The sequence below is a fragment of the Ursus arctos genome, unplaced genomic scaffold, assembly GCF_023065955.2.
Source record: "Ursus arctos isolate Adak ecotype North America unplaced genomic scaffold, UrsArc2.0 scaffold_27, whole genome shotgun sequence".
Lineage (NCBI taxonomy): Eukaryota > Metazoa > Chordata > Mammalia > Carnivora > Ursidae > Ursus > Ursus arctos.
Genome location: NW_026622952.1, coordinates 35,504,685 through 35,527,862, shown reverse-complemented (window position 1 = coordinate 35,527,862; position 23,178 = coordinate 35,504,685). Strand labels below are relative to the sequence as shown.

The window sequence follows — 23,178 nt, the reverse complement described above, 5'->3', positions numbered from 1 at the left end:
AGCTCTTATTATGTCTCAGCTGCTGTGCTAAACTCTACAGACGCAGTAGCAAAAGGGAAAAACTGCGGGGCTAGAGGGAGACCGCCACCTGTGTTCGTCTCAAGGGCCACCATAACAAAGTTCCACAAACCGGGTGGCTTCGACAACAGACATTTATTGTCTCACAGGTGTTGGTGGAGAGTAACGTGACCCGCATCGACCTTCAGGAAGCTCACAGTCTCTAGGAAAAGCGGATCTGCCAACCCATCAATACTCCTGCATAACAATGGCCATGCTACAAACACGAGTGGGGGCAGAGGAAGCGCACAGGCCAGAGGAGCTCCTGTCGTCTGGGAAGGAATTCGCGAGAAAGGAGCAACAGCGAGAGGGGGCCGGTCAGGGAGAGCCACTGAGTGGATGTGGCTGAAGTCCTTCTGCCTGGAGCAGAGAGGCCCCCCGGAAGCTGCTCCCAGTCTGCACAGAGGAGTTAGGAGACTGTGTCCACGCCTACGCTGGGTACGTTCTTGGGCATTGTTTGGGTTGAGACATAGAACCCATGTCTTTGTTGTTGTTCCTGGGGAGGGGATGTGGAAGTGGACTGAGCAAAAGTGCCTAAGGTAATGGTCACAAAAGCCAGCCAGGATTCTCTCTTGCGGGCTCTCCCTAGGGATGGAAACCTGCAGGGGCCTGTGTTCACAGATACCAGGTTGTAGAGTAAACACAGGAATGGAAATAATGTGGGGGGTATGGAGGAAGGGGATGGTGACTGGACAGGATCGAGAGGAGCAGGGGTTGGGACTGACTGCCCGAGGGAGCGCACGCTTCCCAGCGGAGCCCCAGGAAGGTCACGCACGAGGAGGTGGTGCGTGACTAAGGGACACAAGAGGGGTGCCCAGGGTGGAACGCGTCATTGATTGCATAAGCCTGAGAGTGGAGAGATGCTTCTTTGTGGCACGGGGGTGGGTGCATTTGCTTTTCCAGTCACCTGTTGGGCTTGGGTGCCAGCTAAAGAAGGGACCATGAGGGCTGACTCCCTATATGTGGTTAGGAACCCTAGTCAAAGCCTTTTTTTCCCACCTATTGTTTCCCTAAGCCTCTATCAGCCCTGTGAGATAGGTGGGGCAGGGATTATTGACTCTGCTGCAGGTGAGAAAACAGAGAGGCTAGGCCGGGGGCCAAGGACACCAGGGGTAACAGAGCTGCTCCTAAACCCAGTCTGACCTCTTCTTGACCTCTCTTCCCCGGGGGCTCACTCCTATTCCAGTCACTGTCAAGGAGATGGTGTACCTCGTCTTTTTGCAAACCATGGAAACAGGATTGATTAAACTGGCAGGTTACTTTCAATGATACCTTGGAAAACAACATACAGAGAGCGGAAGTCCAATGTGTGGGTTTACCCAATGGAGGGCATAGAAACAGTGCACGGATGTACACGGGACAGCACGTCTGGGTCTTAAGAAGGCAGTGCTGAGCGAAAAGGGTAAGAAGTAGCAAGAGATACAGGACCCAACAGGCTTTAGGGAAATTAAAAATACATGCATAAAACTACATTTTTTAAAAAATTGGCGCAAGTTAAAATTCATCATTAAACACATTCCAGTGGTTATCTATGCGGAGGTGAGCAGGTAAAAGTGAATAGATGAATAATCAAAGGAGAGGCCTTGCACAGACTAATAATGACAATGTGTCATGAATTCTGTCCTCAACCTCTGTAGCCACATATTAAAAAACCCAAAACAAATAAACAAATAAAACCAAGACGACCCCCTCAAAAATACCACAAAGAGGTATGACCCGTGAACTTAAGCTTTCGGTGACAATGAATGGCAAGGCAAAGCAGGCGAACTTGGTGCTTTTCCTTTCGTGGAGTCACTTCACAGAAAAACTGTTCCTGGTGTTTCCTCAATGAAATGACTTATAACATCCATCCGTCCATCCGTCCATCCATCCATCCCTCCATCCCTCCAACCATCCGGTTCATCCATCCCAAACATTTATCAAGTGTTCCTAAGTGTAAGACCGTCTGCTTGGCCCTGGAAAGGGCCAAGAGGTAAAGAAATCCTCTACTCCCTGGAGAAGTTTTTCATCCAGTTTAAGGCTGACGTGTCAGCGACTATGTGAATTTGGGTTTTAAAACTTGCCTATACATGGAGCTTGCAAAAATAGCACTAAAAAAATCTCATTTTGGTCCACTTCCTTTAGGCATGGCAGGGGAGGGGTGAGAGAGAACTAATCGTTGGGATTAGGAAGTCACATCGCTGACTGGATGACGGAAAACCCAGAGCAATTGAGAACTGTCTGCCTCTCGATGTAACGTGAAACTTTACAAAACTATTCATTGATGCATTTCACTTTCTCTGATGACATTTATGGTTCCGAGCTTTTTTCAGTCTTTTGCTTCCTTCAACCCCTGTGCGGACCCATGAGGAAGATGCCGAGATGAAGCCCATTTTTACAGACAGAACACAGAGGGTTATGTTAAGTGAATTACTCAAGGTCACACCGTGAGGAGGAAGAAGGGCTTTGAGCACAAGGATTTCAATTCTAAACTATTCTATTTTTATCCCCTACATCAGGAGGCAGCACATTTTTTTCTATGAAAAACTGGATAGTAAATACCTTAGGCTTGGGGCCACAAGTCTCTGTGTTGACTGCTCAACTCTGCCCTTGACTGCAACCAAACGGGTGGGACCATGGCCAGTACAATCCCGTTCCTTTCGGGCGGTCCTTTCTCCAGCCCAGCCCAGTTTCTTCACAGGCATGTTCTCATCAGTGTTCCGGCAAAGTCTCCAGGGTGAGCCTCTGCAGATCTCTGGGGAGCTCTCTCTGCAGCTGTCCCTCTCTGTGCTCTGCCCTGAGGGCGCTAACTGCCTGCCCTCAGAATCCCATGCTTCCCCCCCCCCCCCACCCCAGAATGCATGCATGCAGGGGCGCCTGGGTAGCGCAGTCATTAAGCTTCTGCCTTCGGCTCAGGGCGTGATCCTGGTGTTCCGGGATCGAGTCCCACATCGGGCTCCTCCGCTGGGAGCCTGCTTCTTCCTCTTCCACTCCCCTGCTGTGTTCCCTCTCTTGCTGGCTGTCTCTCTGTCACAAATACATGGGTAAAATCTTTAAAAAAAAAAAAAAAAAAAGAATGCATGCATGCATTTAATACTCGAGATAGAATGTATTAGATCAACTCCTTCAGACTACAGATTCGGCCTTTCTTCAAGCCCAGGATAATTCCCCTCTACTTTGTTACCTCTTCTCCACGGACACCCTTTCCTTGCACTGGAAATCCTAACAGAGGCTCACAACCCCTTATCTAAAGCACCTTTGTTTTGTTTTTGTTTTTGTTTTTGTTTTGCTTTGTTTTGTGTGTGTGTATGTCTTTTAAAAAACAAATCTCCAGCAAATATATTTATTGGAAAAACATAACCTGAACTGCTCTGAGACTGTTTTTAGTCACTAAAAAATACCAGTGTGGATATTCCATGTATTTTGCTGCTGAAAAGGTTTGATTTTCGAGTGCTTCCCATATTCTCCTGGGGATGTTATATCGTACATATGACAATGATATAAATATATATAATGTAAAGTGTATGTAAAAACATATAACATAAGAATATATATATATATACCTAAAAAAAGACATACCTAAAAATATATGGAATATTCAGTATTATTTTTAAAAGGCCAAAACAATCTAAATTCCCAAACTTCTTCTGGCTTCAGTGGTTTCAGATAAGAGACCGTAGATTCACAATCACGTATCTGCTCTCTGGTACCATCCCCAAGGCTAACTTTTTCCTCCGTATTCCTCAGTCTTTGACTTTTTCCTCCAACTTTTCATCTCCTCCTCCACTGGATCTTCCTACCTACTCATCAAGTCTCAGGACTCACCATCATCAACTTCAATTTATTTAGGCTTAAGGGAAATCATGATTTTATTTATGGTATAATTCAATCTCTTGTATGCCCTCTCTCTCCCTCCCTGATTTTGATCAAAATGTTGTCGGCTTCTTCCAGAAGTTCTATTTTACCAGAAAGTGGTAAGACTAACAGTCCTTTATAATAAGTTCCATGATAAGTGCTGTCAGAGTCCAGGTTTGGTTGGATTACAAGTGACTGATCCCCTTGACCACCAAATAAATATACCCAACAACTCAAGCAAGATAGGTGTTCGTTTTGATGTGGACACAGACAATTCTGGACGGAGTATGCTGACTCCATAGCTATCAAGGAACCAGCCTTCCTGTTACCTTGCCGTATTCAACTTTTGGCTTCTGTGTGGTAGATGGAGGTGACCGTGACATCTATAATCCATTAGCAGGAATGAGAGGAAAAGCAGCACAGCACGGAGCTTCCCTTTCAGGACATTTTCTTGAAGCTGCATTCGCCAATTCTATTTCCATCTCGCTGGACAGAACGTAGTCGGTGACCACACCTAACCGCAAGGCTGTCTGAGATACGCACTAGTCCCTATTTGCATAGTCATCTCCCCAGGTAGAAATCCTTATAGAATATGGGGAGAATGGATATAGGAGAGTTCTGGCAGTCTCTGCCACTTCCTACTTGAGTACCTTCTTTTCCTTCCCCTATTCATTCACGCTGTTCACCCTTCATGCTCAGATCACATAGCTGGAGTGCCTTATGTGGCGCAAAGCTATGAGTGGTGGAGGTCAGCAGTCTACATCCCCGTGAGCATGGATTACACCTGACTGTCTCCTAAGATGTACGTCTTCTTGGGAAATGGTAAAAAGGACGACAGTATAGCTTTGTCATCCAAGGATAAAATAATAGGAAAATACTGAAATATAGAGTTTAGAAGCAGCAGACTTGCTTTAAATGTAAGCAGAATAAAATACGAACACTGATGATAATCATCTTCATATGGCAATTTACAGTCTTCAAAAATGTTTCCACATCTTGAACAAACATTATTGTGCTTGATAATAAAAACCACTGTTTGTAGGAAATTGTGTTAGTTTCCGGCTGCTGCTCTGACACATTGCCACAAACTCAGTAACTTAAAACAACACAACTTTATTGTCTTATAGTGGTCCCAGAGGTCAGAGTGTCAGGTACGTCTCACGCGGCTAAAGTCAAGGTGGTAACAGGCTGGTTCCTTCTGGAGATTCTGAGGAGAGTCCATCCTTTGCCTATTCCGGCTTCTAGAGGCTATCTGCATTCCCTGGCTGTGTCCCTCTCACTTCAGTCTCTGCTCCTCTGGTCGCATCACTTCCTCCTACTACTCATTCTGATCTACTTCTCTCAGGTAAGGGTTCTTCTGATCACACCAGGCCAACCTGGATAATTCAAGATAATCGCCCCATTTTAACATTCTTGATGTAATTACCCCTGCAAGTCCCTTTTGCCAGGCAAAGGAACATTCATAGGCCCCAGGCACTAGGATGTGGACATTTTGGGGGGTTGTTATTCAGCCCACCACAAAAGGCAACTGTATTCCACACACTGTGCTCACTCCTATCTATATGTCACCTCTAATCCTCACAATACCCTTTTGATGTGTGATATTCAATGTTTTTTTTTTTTTTTAAGATTTTATTTATTTATTTGACAGAGATAGAGACAGCCAGCGAGAGAGGGAACACAAGCAGGGGGAGTGGGAGAGGAAGAAGCAGGCTCATAGTGGAAGAGCCCGACGTGGGGCTCGATCCCATAACGCCGGGATCACGCCCTGAGCCGAAGGCAGACGCTTAACCGCTGTGCCACCCAGGCGCCCCTGATGTGTGATATTCAATGTTATATTCAGTTCACAGATGGGAAATCTGAGACTCAGAGATATTAAATAACTAACAGGTGTCACGTGATCTCTAAGGAGTAGAGACAGAATTCAAAGCCAAATCTGCCCAACTCAAGATCATGCTCCCTTAATAGCTATCAATATCCCCAGTTTAGAGACCATAACCAACCATCATCGAAAACAGCCCTAAACAGGTCAGGAAGGCATCACTGACTTCATGAGATCTTCCCCCTTTTTGCACAGTTCTTGTAATGAATCCCGAAATCTGGGCCAGTATGAATCATCCATCTTCACTCCATGCGAAGAAGCATCCTTCAAATGACAAGAGGGCAAACACGACCACAGGACATGGTGAAACTTAAGACAGAAAATCATCCACAGTGTTGAAGAAAGAAGACCTCTGCCACCCTTTCCGTGTGAGGAAATCCTGATGGCGTCGTGGAGGGCTTCTGTCAGTGCACTGAGGACACTCTGGGAGGTCCTTGGAAAGGACATGGCTGTGTTTCTTGATGTGTTTTGCAGTCATTCCTGTCTTCTGGCCTCAAGGACATAAGCACAGTCATTTAGTTAACTCCCGGAGCCATAGACTCCCTTTTCTTCGGTAAACACTGCTGTGAGGTCTTTCTGCTTCCTCTCTGCAGCCATAGTAACCATTGTTGGCCAATCCAGGGTTGCCAGACTCCTCCACCGGAGAGAGATTTTTTAAAAACCTATGTCATATCCAGGACAAACAAGGTCCTTTTAACCGTACGGGACTCCTTCTTAGCTATGGTGTTTCAGAAGAAATTTGTATGTCCTGATATGCCCCTTACTACCTGGAAAAGTATAATTCACACACGGAGATCTGTCTCTGTTCTGAGAAGAGATGGAAAACTAACGACTGGGGACGTTACACATAAAATGTTTATTGGGCCAGGACCCAGTTAATTCTCACAACTGCGCTAAAGTAGATACAAACATGATTGCCATTTTACAGATGAGAGAGCTGACATTTCGAAACCTGAGTCCTGTGTCGAAGCTGTGTATCAGTCAGGCTGGAGCTGGGGTTTGAACCCGCGGCGGATGATTCTGGGCTACAGTCTGCTGTAAAAGGAGCTCGCTAGTGAGCCTTAGGCTCAGTTTATGTGCTGTCCCCTGTTGGTGTGCATGTCACCACCAGCCAGCTTTCTAGCTCTAGAGGTACAACCCAGGATAGGTTCTTCAACTTCTCGTCGAGTGAGCTTTTCCCTAGAAAATACAGCCTTTCAAGAAATAAGTAAAATCAAGGCAAACTTTCTCTAATGTGGAGCGAGGGAGGATTAATTGCCAAAAGAGGAAGTGAAAGGCTGTAGCTACCCCTCCAGCTGGATGTGGTGCCCGTGTTCCAGCCCGTGTGATGGCCGACGTAGCCCTGGGGCCTCTCCTGGGGCCTCAAGCAGTCCTGGCTGCTATGAAGAGTGGCCAGGCACTCGGGACCTGTGATGACCTGGCATACGTCACTTACTGACCCTTTAACTCTGAACATCTGGAGTCTAATCACACTCAAGCATTCAAAATCCACTGCTTTATCACGACACTATCTCTGCCAGCTTTATACATTAGGAGACAATATGGAGACCCAAGGAGGACAGTCTTCCTAAAAAGTTATATTTATTTGTTTGAGGGGCTCTAGTCCCCCCAGTGGATTTTCCCAGAGGCCCCTTCCATGGCAGGATGTTACTATACTGTGAGGAATTTATATTATTATGTATAGTTATTTATTATATTAATATATTAATGTATTATATTAAATATTAAGATATCAAGATTATTTTTATTGAACTATCCAGACCCTACTTAACCCTCAGACATAGGTTAATATTTTTAAGGCTTGTGAAGAGTTCTTACAAATCCACCCAGAAATAAAGACGAACAGCCCCACACAAAAATGGGAGAAATAAATTAGCCACTCAGACACAAAAAGAAATATAAAATGCCCCAAGTGATAAGAAAGTAGAAAACCTTACTCTTAATGAAAGCAATTTAAACTAAATAAGACGCTATATTTATCCACCAAATTGTCAAACAGAACAAAAACAACAGATTTAGAACTCAGTGCTGTAGAGAGTATGAAAAAAATAGAGTTTATATATTCTTTAGTAAGAGTATACATTTGGTTCAGTCATCACAGAAGGGCATTTTGGGAGAAAGACACATAAACCTTGAAAGCGACAGATACATACATACATAAATACATAGCTATGGACATACAGACACACACACAAACACACACAGGGCATACGCATCGACCCGGCAACTACACTTTCAGGAATGTGACTAAAACGGCCAATAAACTTGACAAGGTACTGAATCTCAGTAGAAATCAGGAAACTGCAAATAGAACACAATAGGGTGCCATGTTTAATCAGGGTGGCAACAAGCCAAAGTGTGATCAGATAAAGCGCGAGTGGGGTTGTGCGGCACAGACGCCCTCACTGGATCTCTGGTGGGAGCGCTACTGCACAGCCACCCTGGGGGGCAATTTGACGGTATCCGTGAAAACAAAAAGTATCTCCGCTACGATCCAGCAATTCTACTTCTCTGAGTCTCGGCAGAGAAACACGTGCATTGTGCACGAAGAGAAGATCTCACGTAGCATTGCTGGTTCTAGCAAAGAACTAAAGAGTCCAAATACCCAGCAAGAGGGAAGTAACGGTGGTTTGTCCTTGTTATGGGACCCTACGCAGCAGTTACAGAGAGGGATGCCCATCGTCATGTGCTATCTGGAAGCATCTGCAAGAGAGTCTGTGGAATGAATATAGATAGCAAGATAGCATCTGTGCACCACTCTCTGCCTCCCAAATAAGAACCATCCAGCACCATATACTGCACTTAGATACATGGACATACATGTCAACCCACTGAAAAACGTGACGGATATGCACTAACGAGTAACAGTACTTACCTCTGTAAGAGTGAGAGTGATGAGCAGTGCGTGGGTGGCTCAGTCGGTTAAGTGTCTGCCTTTGGCTCAGGTCATGATCCCAGCGTCTTGGGATGGAGCCCCGTGTGTGTCGGGCTCCCTGCTCAGCGGGGAGTCTGCTTTTTCCCTCTTCCTCTGCCGCTCCCCCTGCTTGTGCTCTCTCTCTCTCTGCGTCAAATGAATAAATAAAATCTTAAAAAAAAAAAAAAAGAGTGATAGTGACCAGATTGGTCATTAAGGGGGACTTTGGTCATATCTGTAAATGTTTTAAGTTTTTACTGAGAGCATGTTTTCATTTGTCACATACGTATTTTTAAAAATATTTGAAATAATGGTTGCAAAGATTTTGTGACACTAATACGTAACAAGGCATTAGTTCTGGTGAAAATTTGGAAATAACCTAAATGTCCAACAGCAAGGAATACATCATAAGGTATCTCATGATGTGTTCTAATACAACCATCAAAACAATATGTCGAAGTCTATGAAATAGTGGAGAGGAAATGTTCACAACAATGTCAAGGGGAAAAGGCAAAATACCAAAGAGCGTGTGCATTATTCAGTACCTGCCAACGGATGGTCCAAAGCAGAGGTGTCAGATTCCAAAATGTCAGCTGGCTAGCCAAAGAGCTTTTTAAAGGCTCCCTAATACCAAAGCCAACAACATCAATGATTGAAATGATGATCCCGCTGAGATGACAGCACAACAAGGGCCAGAGAAACTGAGGCAGAAGGCTTGGCCAGGCAGCCCAGGGGCAGACGGAAGCAGCAAAGTGCTCATGGCCCGGCTGAGGGTGAATCTCTCAGCTCTCACTGGAGCTGGCCCCACCGTACCCAGAGAATGTGATCCCTCCCTGGTTTGGACCAGCCCGTGGGCGGTCTGGTCTCCTCCCTCCAGCTGCTTCAGCAGGCACCAGGTCAGGCCAAGGACAATGGCCTCCCCTTGCCATAAGGCCTTTTCAGACTACCGTGTGATCCCCAAAGGCACAGGGCCACCTCTGATCTGCTGGATAGCAACATGCATTCCAGGCTCAGCTCTTCATTTCCTGCAAGGAGCACAGAGCACTAGGCCCCTTTCTGGGGGGTGGGGGGTAGGGGGTGTTGGCAAAGCTAGGTCCTTGATACCTGCAAGCCCCTTTCTCTTTGGCTTATCGAGAAACTGGCTCATAGTCATTAAATCATGAGACATGCCATACAAAATAGCAAGTCTCCCTTGAAAGTGAAGATATTAGAAAATTAAGTGGGAATTAGGGAGAAACCCTTTAATGGAATAAATTGATTTTACATTTTGGAAAAGGAGCAGAGGAAAAGAGGAAAGAACAGGGGAAAAAAAGGGTGGGGGCGGGGAGAAAGGAAGGAAGTGAGGGAGAAGGGCGTGGGGGGGGGGGGGGGAGCAGAGAGGTTTTCAAATTCACAAGTGCCCAGTCTCCTGCCGCACTGGAAACCGTGTGAATTCCTGCCCTTCCACGGGGTGGAGGATGGGAAGAACGGTAAGATAAGATAAGGGGGCAGGCTAGAGTTCAATCTGAAAACCCAGGTAGAAAATAATCTGGGTCCTAAGCACGAGGCCGTTGTAGTTAAAACGAGCAACTACCCACACAGATGGAAATCTCTACCCGGGTTTGGGGATAGAGAAGCAGAGGAATACCGGTGGGTATAAACAAGGAAGAGGCATTTCTGATCCTGGAGGTGAATGCCAGGTGCCTGGGAATGATTCCAGGAGCTGTGAGCCTGAGGTCAACGCATTTCTTTTCATTGTTCATTTTTCCTCTACGTCGTTTAAATCCCTTTGCTCCTCCTGCTTTTACACCTGCATGAAGCTACTCTTGCGGAAGGGGACACCCAATTCCAAGTCCCTCATTCGTTTAAGGACAAGGGGTCCCTGGCATGGGAGGGAGGCTCCCAGAAGGGGCAGATGGCGTTGGAAAGTCGCTGTTTCCCCGTTTCTAACAGAACTGCAGACGCGCGGGCTCAGGTGGAAGAACGGGTGAGACCCGCAGGCCAGCTTCGGAGACGGGCACAACAGTTTCCTTGGCTTGTGCGGTCAAGTTGGCAAACATATTCAAAAGCTTTCCTGGGTGATAGGTCGGCGGATTGACTTCAACTCCTGATATCCTTTCTCCGAGAATAGGTCTGTGCTTTTGTGCAATACTGCCACCCAGCGTTTGAAATTTCAGGACTGACAGGAAAATAAAAATGTGAAGGGAGGAGGAAGAACGGATCCTAGAAGTAACCGCTGTCGTATGTCGAGGACCCACTCACCGCACCACCGCACCAGCGGAGGTTCAGAAAGGTGATGCGGCGCTGAGTTTGCCCACCAGGCTCACCTTACGCAAAAGTGAATGTGGACGGCGCTGTGAATGGGGTCCTTTTTTTACAGAAAAGATTTTTCACAGACTATCTGGTTTTAAAAAAGAATATTCAACTTATTAAATTTACAAAATTTAAGAACTAAGCTGGTTCTTCCTTAAATTTTAAGTTCAACTTTCAAACCTGTTATTTTATTTATAATTAAAACACGTTCTCAATAGTATTTACTATTTGGGAGCGTCTGTCAATCAGCAATTGAAAAACTTAAAGGGGGATCTCCACAAACAGTTTGATTTCCTTTATAAATTTACTTATCTATTTATTTTTAAGATTTTATTTATTTGAGACAGAGAGAGATTGAGAGGGACAGCACAAGCAGGGAGAGCGGAAGGAGAGGGAGAAGCAGGCTCCCCGCTGAGCAGGACCCAGGACTCCATCCCAAGACCCTGGGATCACAACCTGAGCCAAAGGCAGATGCTTAACCGACTGAGCCCCCCAGGTGCCCCCCTTTATACATTTATTATATTCAGGTATCTTTTTGAGCATATCGGACTGAAAAACCTTACCAAATACTTCAGATAACTTTTTAAAATCGGACAAAATGAACATATAAATAAGGCAGTTTGTTAAGTTGCTGAAGTGACTCAATATTGTTTTCAAACTAAAAAAGTTATCCCATTATTTTTAAAATCATAAGTGTAAAAAACTGAAAAGCGTGTCTTTAAAAACTTTTTGAGTAAAGTTGGCACACAACGTTATTGGTTTCAAGGGTACAACACAGTGATTCAACAACTCTACACACTATGCTTTATGCTCACCGTCTTTCACCATAAAACATTATTACATACCATTGACCGTATTCTCTGTGGTGTGGCTTTTCTCCTGGAGACTTACTTGTTCCACACTGGCAGCCTGTATCTCCCACTCCCCTTCACCCATTTTGCCCGTCTCCCCACCCCCCTTCCCTCAGGCAAACCATCAGTCTATTCTCTGTGTTCGTAGGTCTGTCTGTTTTGGCTTCAAAAACACACTTTCAATTGGAATCGCAAGGCTCATTATCCTTCAATAGGGCAAATTATCTTTCATACGTTAAATTCCAAGTAAACAGATTATCTTGAAATACAATACAATAGTGTTAATAAGGAGTTTGATATAAGTGTTAACCCCAATTTTCCTGGTGTTAAAGAACACCTATCCTGTACAGAAGCCGTGGTGTCAGCCCAAACCAAGTCCATGGCGCTTCCTATATTGATGCTGCAAAGTTACACGCCAGCCCACTGGGGCCTCAACACCGACCCTTGTCTAGCACATTGGTGGCACACAGGACACTCATTTATAGCCACCATTCCAGTAAGTCCATGCCCTCCAGTTTATCTGGTCTAGTAATCCACACCTCCGGGTTTGAGACATTCGGTTATTTTTCCTTCTCAGTCACCAGAGATTGTAGATAACTTCCCTTTCTGCTGTAGTTGGACTTACATTTCTTTGACCCCTTGTGTACCGCCAACAACTAAATTATGAACCCTGATTTCTTATTACTTAGAATTTTTATTTTAAATTTACTGAAAGTCCTCTCTTGGACTTATATTTCTAATATTAATCGCCTTTTACAGAGGCTAAAAAATAAAGGTGAAATAAATTGGTGAAGGCATTCAAAACTTTCTTCACATTCAGAGCCTAACTCTTTTGAATCACTCTTCCATTTAACTGTTGATATGTACACTTTTCAAAAAGTTAAAAAACATGATTCTCATGCAAATACAGGATGAACAACTGTCAAACAATAAACAACTGATTTGGAGGAGACTTATAGGAACAAGCGTTTTATGAGCTTTGAAAAAATATGTTGGCGTGTGTCAACTACACTCAAATTTTTAAAAATAATGAAACTGGAAAAAAAAAGAAAAAATATGTTGGAATAAGATGGCTAGCTTAGAAACAAAACTGGCTAATGTCCTACAGGGCAATAAAACATGTATCTTTTTCACTAGACAAAGATCATCTCGATCTCTACCAGACAAAACTTACGAGTTAACACGCGACTCCACAAAACATGAACTTTTACCCAGCAGTACACAGCAAATCAAACAGAAGAGCATCCCATTAGAAAACTGAGTGACCTACATGATATCAAACATAAGTGAGGCGGCGATTTCTTAAAATAATCCGTTGAAGAACCAAAACCATTGGTCTGACGTGTAAGTTGGCTTTGCAGTTGGTTACGCAGCTTTGGCTAGTTTTCATTTCCTCCTTCAGAAATGTTGCTGAACACAACTGTCTAATTCATCATTTCCCTCACCTCTTCTTCGCAGTAATTAGATCCCTACAGTTGAAAGTGTATTATATTATTTTTCCTAGGGCTTTCCTCCAAGTCACCATAAATTTTGGGGCGGACTCTTTAATGTGCTACCATTTTTAGGCAATGGTAACTGTATCATGACTGCCATGTGGCAAACAATGATTGTATGAGGCTGTTGGTTTTAAGGTGTTCTCAGTTTCAGAGATGTCAAGTGGTGGGGAAGAAACATGTGTCTTAGAATCAATGAAATATGGTGAAATGCGGCATATCAAGAGTAGCTGAAAGAGTAAACTGAGAGACTAGTGCATACATGGAGCATATATATATATATGAACAATAATTGTTGGGTTTCCATAACTCTGTAAATGTCAGTTTCTCTTTCCCCCTCCACGGTCTTAAGTTTGAGTGACTTATCACGGTACATCTTCCTCCTAAATGAGCAATGCGGGACACCAGAGAAGAGTTTGTTTTGGAGGGATTCCCCGGCGGCCAGCTTCTGTAGACCCTGGCTCTCCCTTTATGTTTAGCTTTGTGGCCACCAGGTGACAGGGCAGGAGGAAGGGTCTGAGGTCTCCCTGCTGCCATGAAGCAACAAAAACGTCCTTGAGAGCCAATACGTACGACAACTTCCATCACGATGTTCCTAGATTTTGGGGCAATGATGCTTCTATTGACACCGTAACACTTCCCAAGATCTCATTTGCTGTGAAAGAGGGTTCAGGGGTGCTTCTCAGTCTTTCATGTCATGACACACATAGCATACATGCAAACATGTATGCAGCCACTGAGGTCAACGGAGAGGCTTCTCCAGACTGGAAGTAACTGGGTACGGGCGTGGCAGCTGCCCAGGCCTACCTGACCCCCTGAAGGCTGGGGGCTCCGTGACTATACTCTGTAATCCATCTGTAGCACTTTGACCTGCTACTCTCTCATCACTTGCGATCTGCCACCAGTTATAGGCCTCAGTGTGGACCCAGAGCGAGACCCTTAAAATGACAAAGCAGGTCCTGCTCTCGCAGAAGAGTATAGTTTCTGTCTATAGAAAAAATGAGTAAGCAATCTTTCAAGATGAGTAGTCATAATTCAACTGTAGCATGGTCATAAAACTACTTACCCTTTACTCAGATGGACATAGCAAATGTTTCTACTTCTCTCTGGCGGATCTGATTTTCCTTACGAGCCCACACCCACTCAGTAAGAGGAAAAACAAACAAAACTATGTTTAGAATGATTTGGTGAACTTAAGTCTGTTTGCAATAATATAAACTGTCCCAGTTTTTTAAAAAATGCTCAGTCCCTTTAACAGAAAATGCTCAGGCTTTCAGTTTCTACTGTCCTCCCTGGCTCCTCTTCAAGATGATACCTATATTCTGAACAGACGGACCATTATAATTTATCTTCCAAAAGGGACACTTTTTTTTTCATTTGTAAAAATACATGCCTGGTATAAGCAGCCATGCGTATAAAAACTTTCCATGTCTCTGTGTCTCCTCCCAATCCCCAGGTAATGACCGTGAGCAAGATCCTTCTAGACATGTCCTCTACAGATGCACAGACGCAAAGGAACCTTAAACATATAGGTGCATTTTTTTTCTCATCAATAAATGGAATCACAATATACACCTTATTCTGTATTTACTGTACAACCGCTCATGTCATACCACTTCAGGACACCTGAGAGAAAGGGAGCACGTTAAGAACTATGCCAGGACTATAGGCATGAATTGGTGAAGTTTGTTCACCTGGTATGGAGGAGGGGGTTGGCTCGTACGGTCTCACTGCAGAGCAGACCCCTGGGTTCTTTTCGTGTCCACCGTTCACACTCCAGTTTGTTGCAACAAGTGGCTGGGTTGGACTACTTTCTGCATTGGTCCCTCTGAGGGGCTGCCGGTCTCATCTAACCCCTTGGGGTGATGTGCTACAGCCCCCATGGGAGTCTGGGGACCTGGCCATTTTTTCTGATCTTGATGTCTGGAATCACCCAGGCTTTGCTGAAATAATCCAAGCCCCCTGCTGCCTCATGGCATTCTCAGCATGGCTGTGTCCCCTTCTTGTAGCACCTGGGACTCTTGGGACTCCAGTATGCCACATGCAGGCCCAGGACATCCAGAGGCCCCACCTTAGGTTTATCTGTCACCCACTTGCCATTACCTTGAGCCATTTCGGATGTGGTGTTGAGCTGAAGGCTCGTGTTCTCTGAGGATCTGAAACTCCCCTTCTCTGCCCAGAGAAGCAGACTACTGATCCTGGGGTTCCAGGCTCCCTTCAGTGATCTGGGTGTTTCCAAAGTTCCTCTCTTCCTGCGCAAGCAGGTCCTGAGAGAGGAGGTAAGCCAAAGCCTCAGAGTTTGTCTACCTTAATCTATCTCTTCCCCTTCCTCCTGCAACCAACCCCTCACTTCCAGGACGGGTAGGCTCTCGGTTTTCCATTTCTTCCATGTCACAACATCCTTCTCTCTAAGAATTACAGCCTCATCAGCTTAGCTGTCACTGAAGGACAGGGGGATTTTCTCTACCTGTGGAAAAATGATCTGGGTCATCTAATTTGGTTTTTGACCTACTAAAAAATTGAGAAAAATATCTCTCCCAATAGAAATGTGTTTTCAAATGGACAACCTTAGTGCAGACACAAACAAGCCCTTAATTTAATAGTCAAAGTTTAGCAAAGATGTCACGGTATGGTAGATACCTGCCTTTCCCCCAAAGCACTCAACCCATGGTGTTAAAGGGCAGGAGACAAGAGTTGTTACCACACAGAAATGGTAGAACAAGCTAGGTGTTGTTCAAGCCTGCCACGTTCTTTGTCTGTTTATGGGTGACTTATTGCCCCTGGTCTCAGGACAGAGAAAGAAGGAAAGAAAAGTGAGAAAGGGGGCTCCCACCACCCACATAACCACTATCATTCCAGCTCATCAAAACAGAAGTCTAAAACAGTTGCTGGAAAGTACCTTGAATGATCCCTTCATAGAAACAACAGCAGAGGAAAATCTGCACAATGAATGTTGGGCACCAAGCAAGCATTCTCCCATCAGTTGTCTTGCTTTGTCCTCCCTGTACTTTGCTTCTTTCACTAGCCAATCTTTAGGTCCCATTGTCCCTGGATTATTCTCTTTCTCCCAGGGTTTAGGAGAACAAAGTCCTGTTCCCAGAGCTTCTGGGCAGTGCTCCTGGCACATTCAAGAGGGGAACAGCAGGGTGAAGGAGCAGGCAGAGGGTGGAAGAAGTACAGGATTTGGGAGAAGGCAGGCCCAGGTCTGAATCCCAGTTCAGCAGGTATGTAACTTACTGCAATTTACCTAATCTGAGTCTCAGTTTCTCTGTCTGTAAAATGGGAATGCTACTATTGACTGTGGGAATTAAATCTGCTCATCAGTATATAATCAGTTCTCTATTGGAAAGACATGTTGTATGAACAGTCTAAGCACACCTCAAACTGTGCAGCTGTCCACCGGAGCCACAGCTAGGCTCTGGGGGACATGGTGATGGCCTTTTTTGCTGATTTTTTTCCCTGGCCATTGCCTATGTAGTTTCAGAAACAGAGTTTAAATTAATTCCTGGGAAAAAAATTTAAATACATAATTTCACATACAAGAGTTACTGGATGTGAGAAACAACACGTTTAATTGCAAAGAGCTCAGGACCATGAGTTCAAAAGCCAGCTAAAATCCTCAATGATATTATGACCTTGAGCAAGTCACCCAACTTCCTGGATGTTAGTTTCTTTATCTGCAAATGGAGGCTTAGGACCAGATGGCCTCTGAGGTCCTTCCGCTATAACTTGTTTTGATTTCTAATAATGTTTAAGAATGCAGCTGGCTGATGTTTACCCCCCTCCTAATGTTCTCTGGCCAGCAGCGTGATCACAGACTCTTGGGTCTTGTTCTTCACTGAACATCAGATTCCTAGTCCCCAGCCCTTAGCCCCTAGGGTCCCAAGGTCCCTTCCATAAGATGCATCCCCCAACTTCCCTTTTTAGTTCATATGTGTAGGAAAGGATATGCAGATTCAGCTGGAGGATTAGCCCAGTGGCTCCCCATTACTTTGAGACTCTTGCCTTATCTCTCCTGCTGAAAAGCATCATTCACACTGCTCTGGTCTCTTGCTCCAGTGATGTCTGAGAAGTGTTCTAAACAGAGGCTCCTTGGATCTTCTGACAAATCTATTCAGAACATTCTTTTAAATAGTCCTTGGATCCTGATTCATTAAAGACCCACAGAGAAATGTCCTAACTAGTGTCTCTCCCAGCCAACATGCCTGTCTGTCTTAGGCAGAGCCTTTCATGGCACCATCTCTCACAGACTACCCACTGGCCAAAGAACTCCAGTGCCGGCTTCAAATCTATGAGGAGGTGAATTCATAGGACAAGCAGGATTTCTTCGGTTGCCAGACTGTAAGTAAGAGATGCAACGATGAAAATAATGTCAATAACCCCACTGTAGCATTTCTATGGGCATTACAGAAAAAATGAGGTTATCTAAACCCTGCCACTCAAAGATCTAAGGATCAGCAGCTTTGGCCATCATATGGGAGCTAATCAGAAATGCAGGATCCTGGGCCCCACCACAAAACTACTGAATTAGAATCTGCATTTTAACAGGATCTACAGGAGACATTAGTTTGAAAAGCACTGATCCAAAAGGCTTTGAGAAATTAGAGAAACTCTGTGTTGAAAGGTCAAGGATTTATATTGCTCTTTAAGTAAAATAGCATCTCTTGGGAAGATGTCATTACATGTGCGTTTAGATTCATACATGACAGAGACAAGTACAAGAAGGCCTTCCCCTCCTCCTCCTCCCTTTTAGTGGTAATGTGTAGGGTTGCAGAAATGGAAAAGCTTAATGCACGGAAAGAGACAGTCTCTTGGGTGGGAAAGAATAGCCCACAAGTTTGGGAAGTGGGAAGGGAGAGGAAAAGATGAACAAATTTGACAGAGCAGCTTCTGGGATTACTGGAATTTAATAAAGTTTTGCTGAGATGGGTGATGATTTTGCCCTCACTGCTTCTGGAGTTAAATTTCTATTTCTTTTGGAATACTCCAGGACTCACATGTAATCGTTCCATGATTCAACTTCTTACCCCACCACTGTTTGCCCAGCATAGTGCCAGGAAAATATATATAAAGTGTTTGACTATTAAAGTTTAAAAATGCTTTAGATGTCCTAACTCCAAAAAACTCATAGTACAGATGAACATCCTTCTTTAGTCTAGTGACTCAAAGTACTAGCCCAAATTCATAGAGCCTGGCTCATGTGCTGGACTATGCTCTCAACACTTGGACACAAACTGAAGTAATAACCTAACAAAACCTAAGATACCTGACTCTTCTGAAAGCCTGAAAGCATTAGACATACTGGGTCTTGGGCACAGCTCAGGAGGAAACCCTGAGCTATCTGGAAATTACCCAACTCCCATGGAAACTCCTAGTTGACACCCCATTTGTAGATGCATGAAGTGGTTTTGAAGAGCAGGCAGCTAAGACTGAGTGTAGAAGCCAGCCCTGAAGAATTCCTCCCCCACGAGGTGGCCAAGAGCCCAGGAGTGTGGCTTCCTTCCCCACCAGAGTCCTCTTCCTCCCCAGGGGTGGGTGCTGACCCTCGCAGAGGCTGCTCTGAAAGCACCGACGCATGGTGGCCCTGCTTGGACTCTAATGTGTGCTTTCTCCCAATCTCCTCAATAAACTGCTCTGTAAGATCTGAAAGAAGGGGCCTTGGGTGTGCTATTTCAGTAGCCCAAACACTCATCTGGCCCGAACACTATTCTATTTCATGCCACAGCCCAACTCAGGCAATTCTTACTTTTTGTCCTGGAAATGAGAAGTGTGAACCCAGGAGGAGGGGCAGAGAAGGCAGGAGGCAGGAGGGTGGGGGAAGTGGAGGCAAGGAAGAGTGATTGCCAAGATTAGGGTTGGGGTTGGGACAGTGGAGGCAGGCAGCAGCTAGGGTGGGGGGCAGTGGAGTACTGATAGTGACAGTCACTCGGGGGCAGCTCTGTCTGCCCCAATTGACTGGTGTCAGAGATACACAGAGCTGGGCACTAGTTACAGTGGTAAGGACAGATTTTAACCAGTGGTATGGACAGATTATAATCAGTGGTATACCACTGTAATAGGGAAGAGGCCAGCGTGAACTGGACTCAACTTCCATTTGTACAGAAGTAGCTGAGAATTTTAAAGGGAGAATGAGGCAACAGGGATGGGCGTGAGCAGGGCTCAGTAGAGTCAGGGAAGTGAAAAATTACAAGAAGTGAGAAGTAGGGGCTGGTCCATGTGAAACCCATCTGGGTTTGTTAGCTGCCACTTATCAAAGTTAGGCTCCTACCCTCCCACAGAGAAGGGGAAACGAGAGCCCCATCTTCAAGTGCTGGCGGGAGCAAAAAGTAAATTCTTTTGGCAGCCTTGAGCTTTCTCAGGCAAGCACTTTGAGGGGGACTTAGGGTCATCTTAGGAATGTGGCCTTGAACTGTTAGAAACTATGTTAGTGTTTTGTTCAAGTCTTCATAGGCCAAGGTTGAGGACTAGTTGAGAAGAGGGCTCAGAGGAGCCTGGCAGGAGGGTCAGGGAAGACTTGAGTTTTCTGTCAAGGACAGAGTCTTTGTCACTGGCCTGAGGTGGTCCCCTTCACGTTGAGTATCTTCAATAGTGGTTTGTTTTGTTTTGTTCATTTGTTTTTTGTTTGTTTGTTTGTTTGGTTTTGGTTTTTTTTTTTTTTTTTTGAGATAGGGAGAGAGATAAAGCATGAGCAGCAGGCAGGGGCAGAGGGAGAGAGAGAGAGAATCCTAAGCAGGCTCCACACTCGGCACAGAGCCCAAGGCGGGGCTCAGTCTTAGAACACTGAGATCATGACCTGAGCTGAAATCAAGAGTCAAACACTTAATCAACTGAGCCACCAAAGCACCCCTTCATTGTGGTTTTTAAAGCAGCATTCCTTTTGATTCTGGGGTTAGCCTCACTAAAAACATACAGCTGATATTTAGGGTTGTGCTGTGCTGGGCAATCTGACCACATGGTATCTCCTCACTGTGGGTGCATTTGGGACAGTGATGGCCCACTTTCAGCCCATTCAGGGGCACTCTGCATGGGAAGGACACCAGTCAACCCACAGGGGCCACAGAAACAGTTCAGCTTTGTCATCAGAACTTGGTTGGGATCTGGATTCTGTCATTCGCTGTGGTTACGCTTCCATTTGCTCATCTATAAAACCCCTCCTCCCCCTTTGGGCTGCTGGATTAGACGGAATCATTCTGTAAAGTGGGTAGAATCCAGAACATTCAATAATGCTCATTCCTTTCCTTCTCTTTTAGAATACAGTTCAGAAAGCGCCCGATTTAATAAACAGGCTAAATACCAAAATTTCCCCTTTAAGTCGGTTTTAGCTCTGAAACAAAATGCTTTATATTTACATTCCCAAGACCGCTCACAAACGCTCATTTATGCTAAATATAGATGGTTCCCTACATATTTAAAACAAAAACGCAGCAGCAAAAAACATTTTTCTACCAGCAGTTTCAATGTGCAAGGTGTTCACAAGGGAGACATCTGTTCCCCGAAGGGCGCCCGTGGTGAAGATTTCCTGGGGCGCAAAGCCCAAGCCACGTGTGCTGAGCTCTGGTCACCCTCACCTGGACCTGTCTGTGGAAAAGAACACATTTGAGTACCAGGCAGACTCCGAGTTCATGTCCTACCTCCTCCTCTCCATAATGTGTGCTGTGGGCAAGACATTTAATTGACCTAAGCTTCGGTCCCCTCATCTGCGAAAGGGGCGACCCACACACAGTACGTGCCTCCAAGGGTTCTTTAGAAGATCGAGTAAACGCATGGGCACTGCTTGCTGGAGCGTCTGGTCAGGTACTGTCCCTAGACCAAGCACCCCTTTAGCGCGTTCATCTTGGGGCTGCAGGAGCTCCCACAAAACCGGCACTCCGGGAACGTTTGGAGACTGGCTCTCCACTATGACGGAGAGGAAGGGGACTCATCCAGCCATTACGACAGCCACGCTTTACAGCAGCCGCCGTTTGCAATAGCTGTATTTTACGACAGCCGCACCTGACGGTACCAGCCAAAGAGGGGAAAACGTGGTTCTCGACAGAGCGATTTCTACTTCTATGTTGAGTACGAGTGGAGCTAGAGGAAGCAGCCGTCAAGAACAATGGTGTTCCTGGGCATAGTTGCACATTCTCTGCGGAAACCCACCCAGGAAGCTGCATGGCTCCCAGGTCTCCGAGCTCTGAAGCATCCCAGAGTCAAAACTCTGGTCTTGGCTAACAGTGACTGAGAAGCGGATGGTACTCGAAAACATAGATTCGCAAAGGATATATATATTTCATCTCAAGGAAGATGTGTTGTTGGAGGAAGGGTGAGATTCTAGAAGAATAATTACCCGTTGTTGGTACCCCCGCGAAGCATCCAGAAAGCAACAGGCTTTGGCCTGTAACCCTGGTGGGCTTTAAAAATGTGACGACGGCGACAGCGTTCTCAGGGCCGTTAGCTACTTCGTTCATTCGTTCATTCGTTCATTCATTCAGCAAACACTACACCCACTGTGTGCCTCACACGGTTCTAGATATAGCAGGCACGGCAGAGAACAAATGCCTGCCCTCATGGGGCTGACATTCTGGCATGCACCTGTTTTGCAAAAAGAATTCTGGAATATGAGATTCAGGAAAGAATCAAGAAAAGGTGAGTGGACAGGACAATTAAAAGGAGTAAAAAGCAGAAGGGGGAAAGAGGTGAAGAAGCCCATACCAGGGCCGGGAGAAATCCACCACGCTTCTTCAGGGCGCCGCTTCTTCAGGGTGCTGCTGGTGTTGCCATGGTTACTGGTCTGGAGGGGCAGTCCTTGAAGTTCAAAGTGCATGTGTTATTTTTGTGACATTTATATGTGACAGTGACAGAGCCTCTGCGTGGGTTGACTAAAATGCACTAATGAACATCCCATACTGAGGAAATGACTCAGAAATTCTCAGCATTCAATTTTCTCCTGGGTAGATCTACAAAAAAATCCAAATCTCATACATAAAAAGTGGTAAGGACTTTATTTGACCATGTGGTGAATATATCAGAAAATGGCTGCAAATCCAGAAACTGGGCCCTATATACATAGAAAATAAGGAATCCAGAGGTGGAGGGAGAGTGAAGGTCTAGGAAAACCTGAAACATGGGCATTGCTAGGACAGGTGAAGGTGAGATACCATGATAAGATGCCCAAGTTGGCATGAAGCCTTGAATCAGTGGGGATTGAATGCCCAAGGTTTCCGAACAGGGCATGGCTGCATGTGACAATGGTTAATTTGCCCACTTGCCATTTTCTCAGGGGCAGCTCCACTCACCTGACTTCCCAAAGGATTCTTCCCATCTTATCTCTCCCAACATGTAAATTGACTTCTAGAATTCTGTTGGAGGATGGAAAGGCCACTCCCCGCTTCCAGCACGGAAGAGCCAAGCCAGTGGGAAGGAGCTCAGCCCAAGCTGCTGCCCCTCCCTGCCCCCTCCCCTGTCCCACCTGGGTATGCCCCATGTTCTCTCAGATCCTGCAGCCATCATACCTGTCCTCACAGAGCATTTGTATCATCTGAGCTATTCTGGTGCAAATGTTGGAAAACAAAAGTATCCTTTTCCTCTGATTTCAATCAAGACAATCAAGAATTTTTTATAAAGATTGTTCAATAGAACAAAAAGGAAAAGGGCAATAAAATTCAAGGGCTTAGAAGTTGAGTGAGTATAGGCCTCTCTGACAAGCATCTAAATTCTCTTCACAGGCTGAGTTGGGCTCAGGTCACGGGCCCCAGGCTGTTGGAAACTAGACTGAGCTCTTCGCCTTTTCAAGTCCGTTTAGCTGGCACCAATTGGACTTCTTTTTCTTTCAGAACCTGCCTGGAAAGTTACAGGAATGGGAGTGGGGCAGTCTTG

General features: G+C 45.3%; 1 protein-coding gene across 2 annotated transcripts in view; it reads left to right on the top strand.

Annotated features, from left to right (window-relative positions):
- Positions 1-407: 407 nt before the first annotated feature.
- Positions 408-23,178, top strand: part of ENPP6 (ectonucleotide pyrophosphatase/phosphodiesterase 6) — a 168,202-nt gene continuing 145,431 nt past the window's right edge. The window contains exon 1 of one of the 2 annotated variants that reach the window (XM_044387597.3): positions 408-495. The gene's annotated coding sequence lies outside the window, so the exon portion shown is untranslated. Of the gene's footprint in view, positions 496-21,324; positions 21,949-23,178 lie in introns of those variants that run through there. The other variant, XM_057303421.1, reaches the window with a different exon arrangement.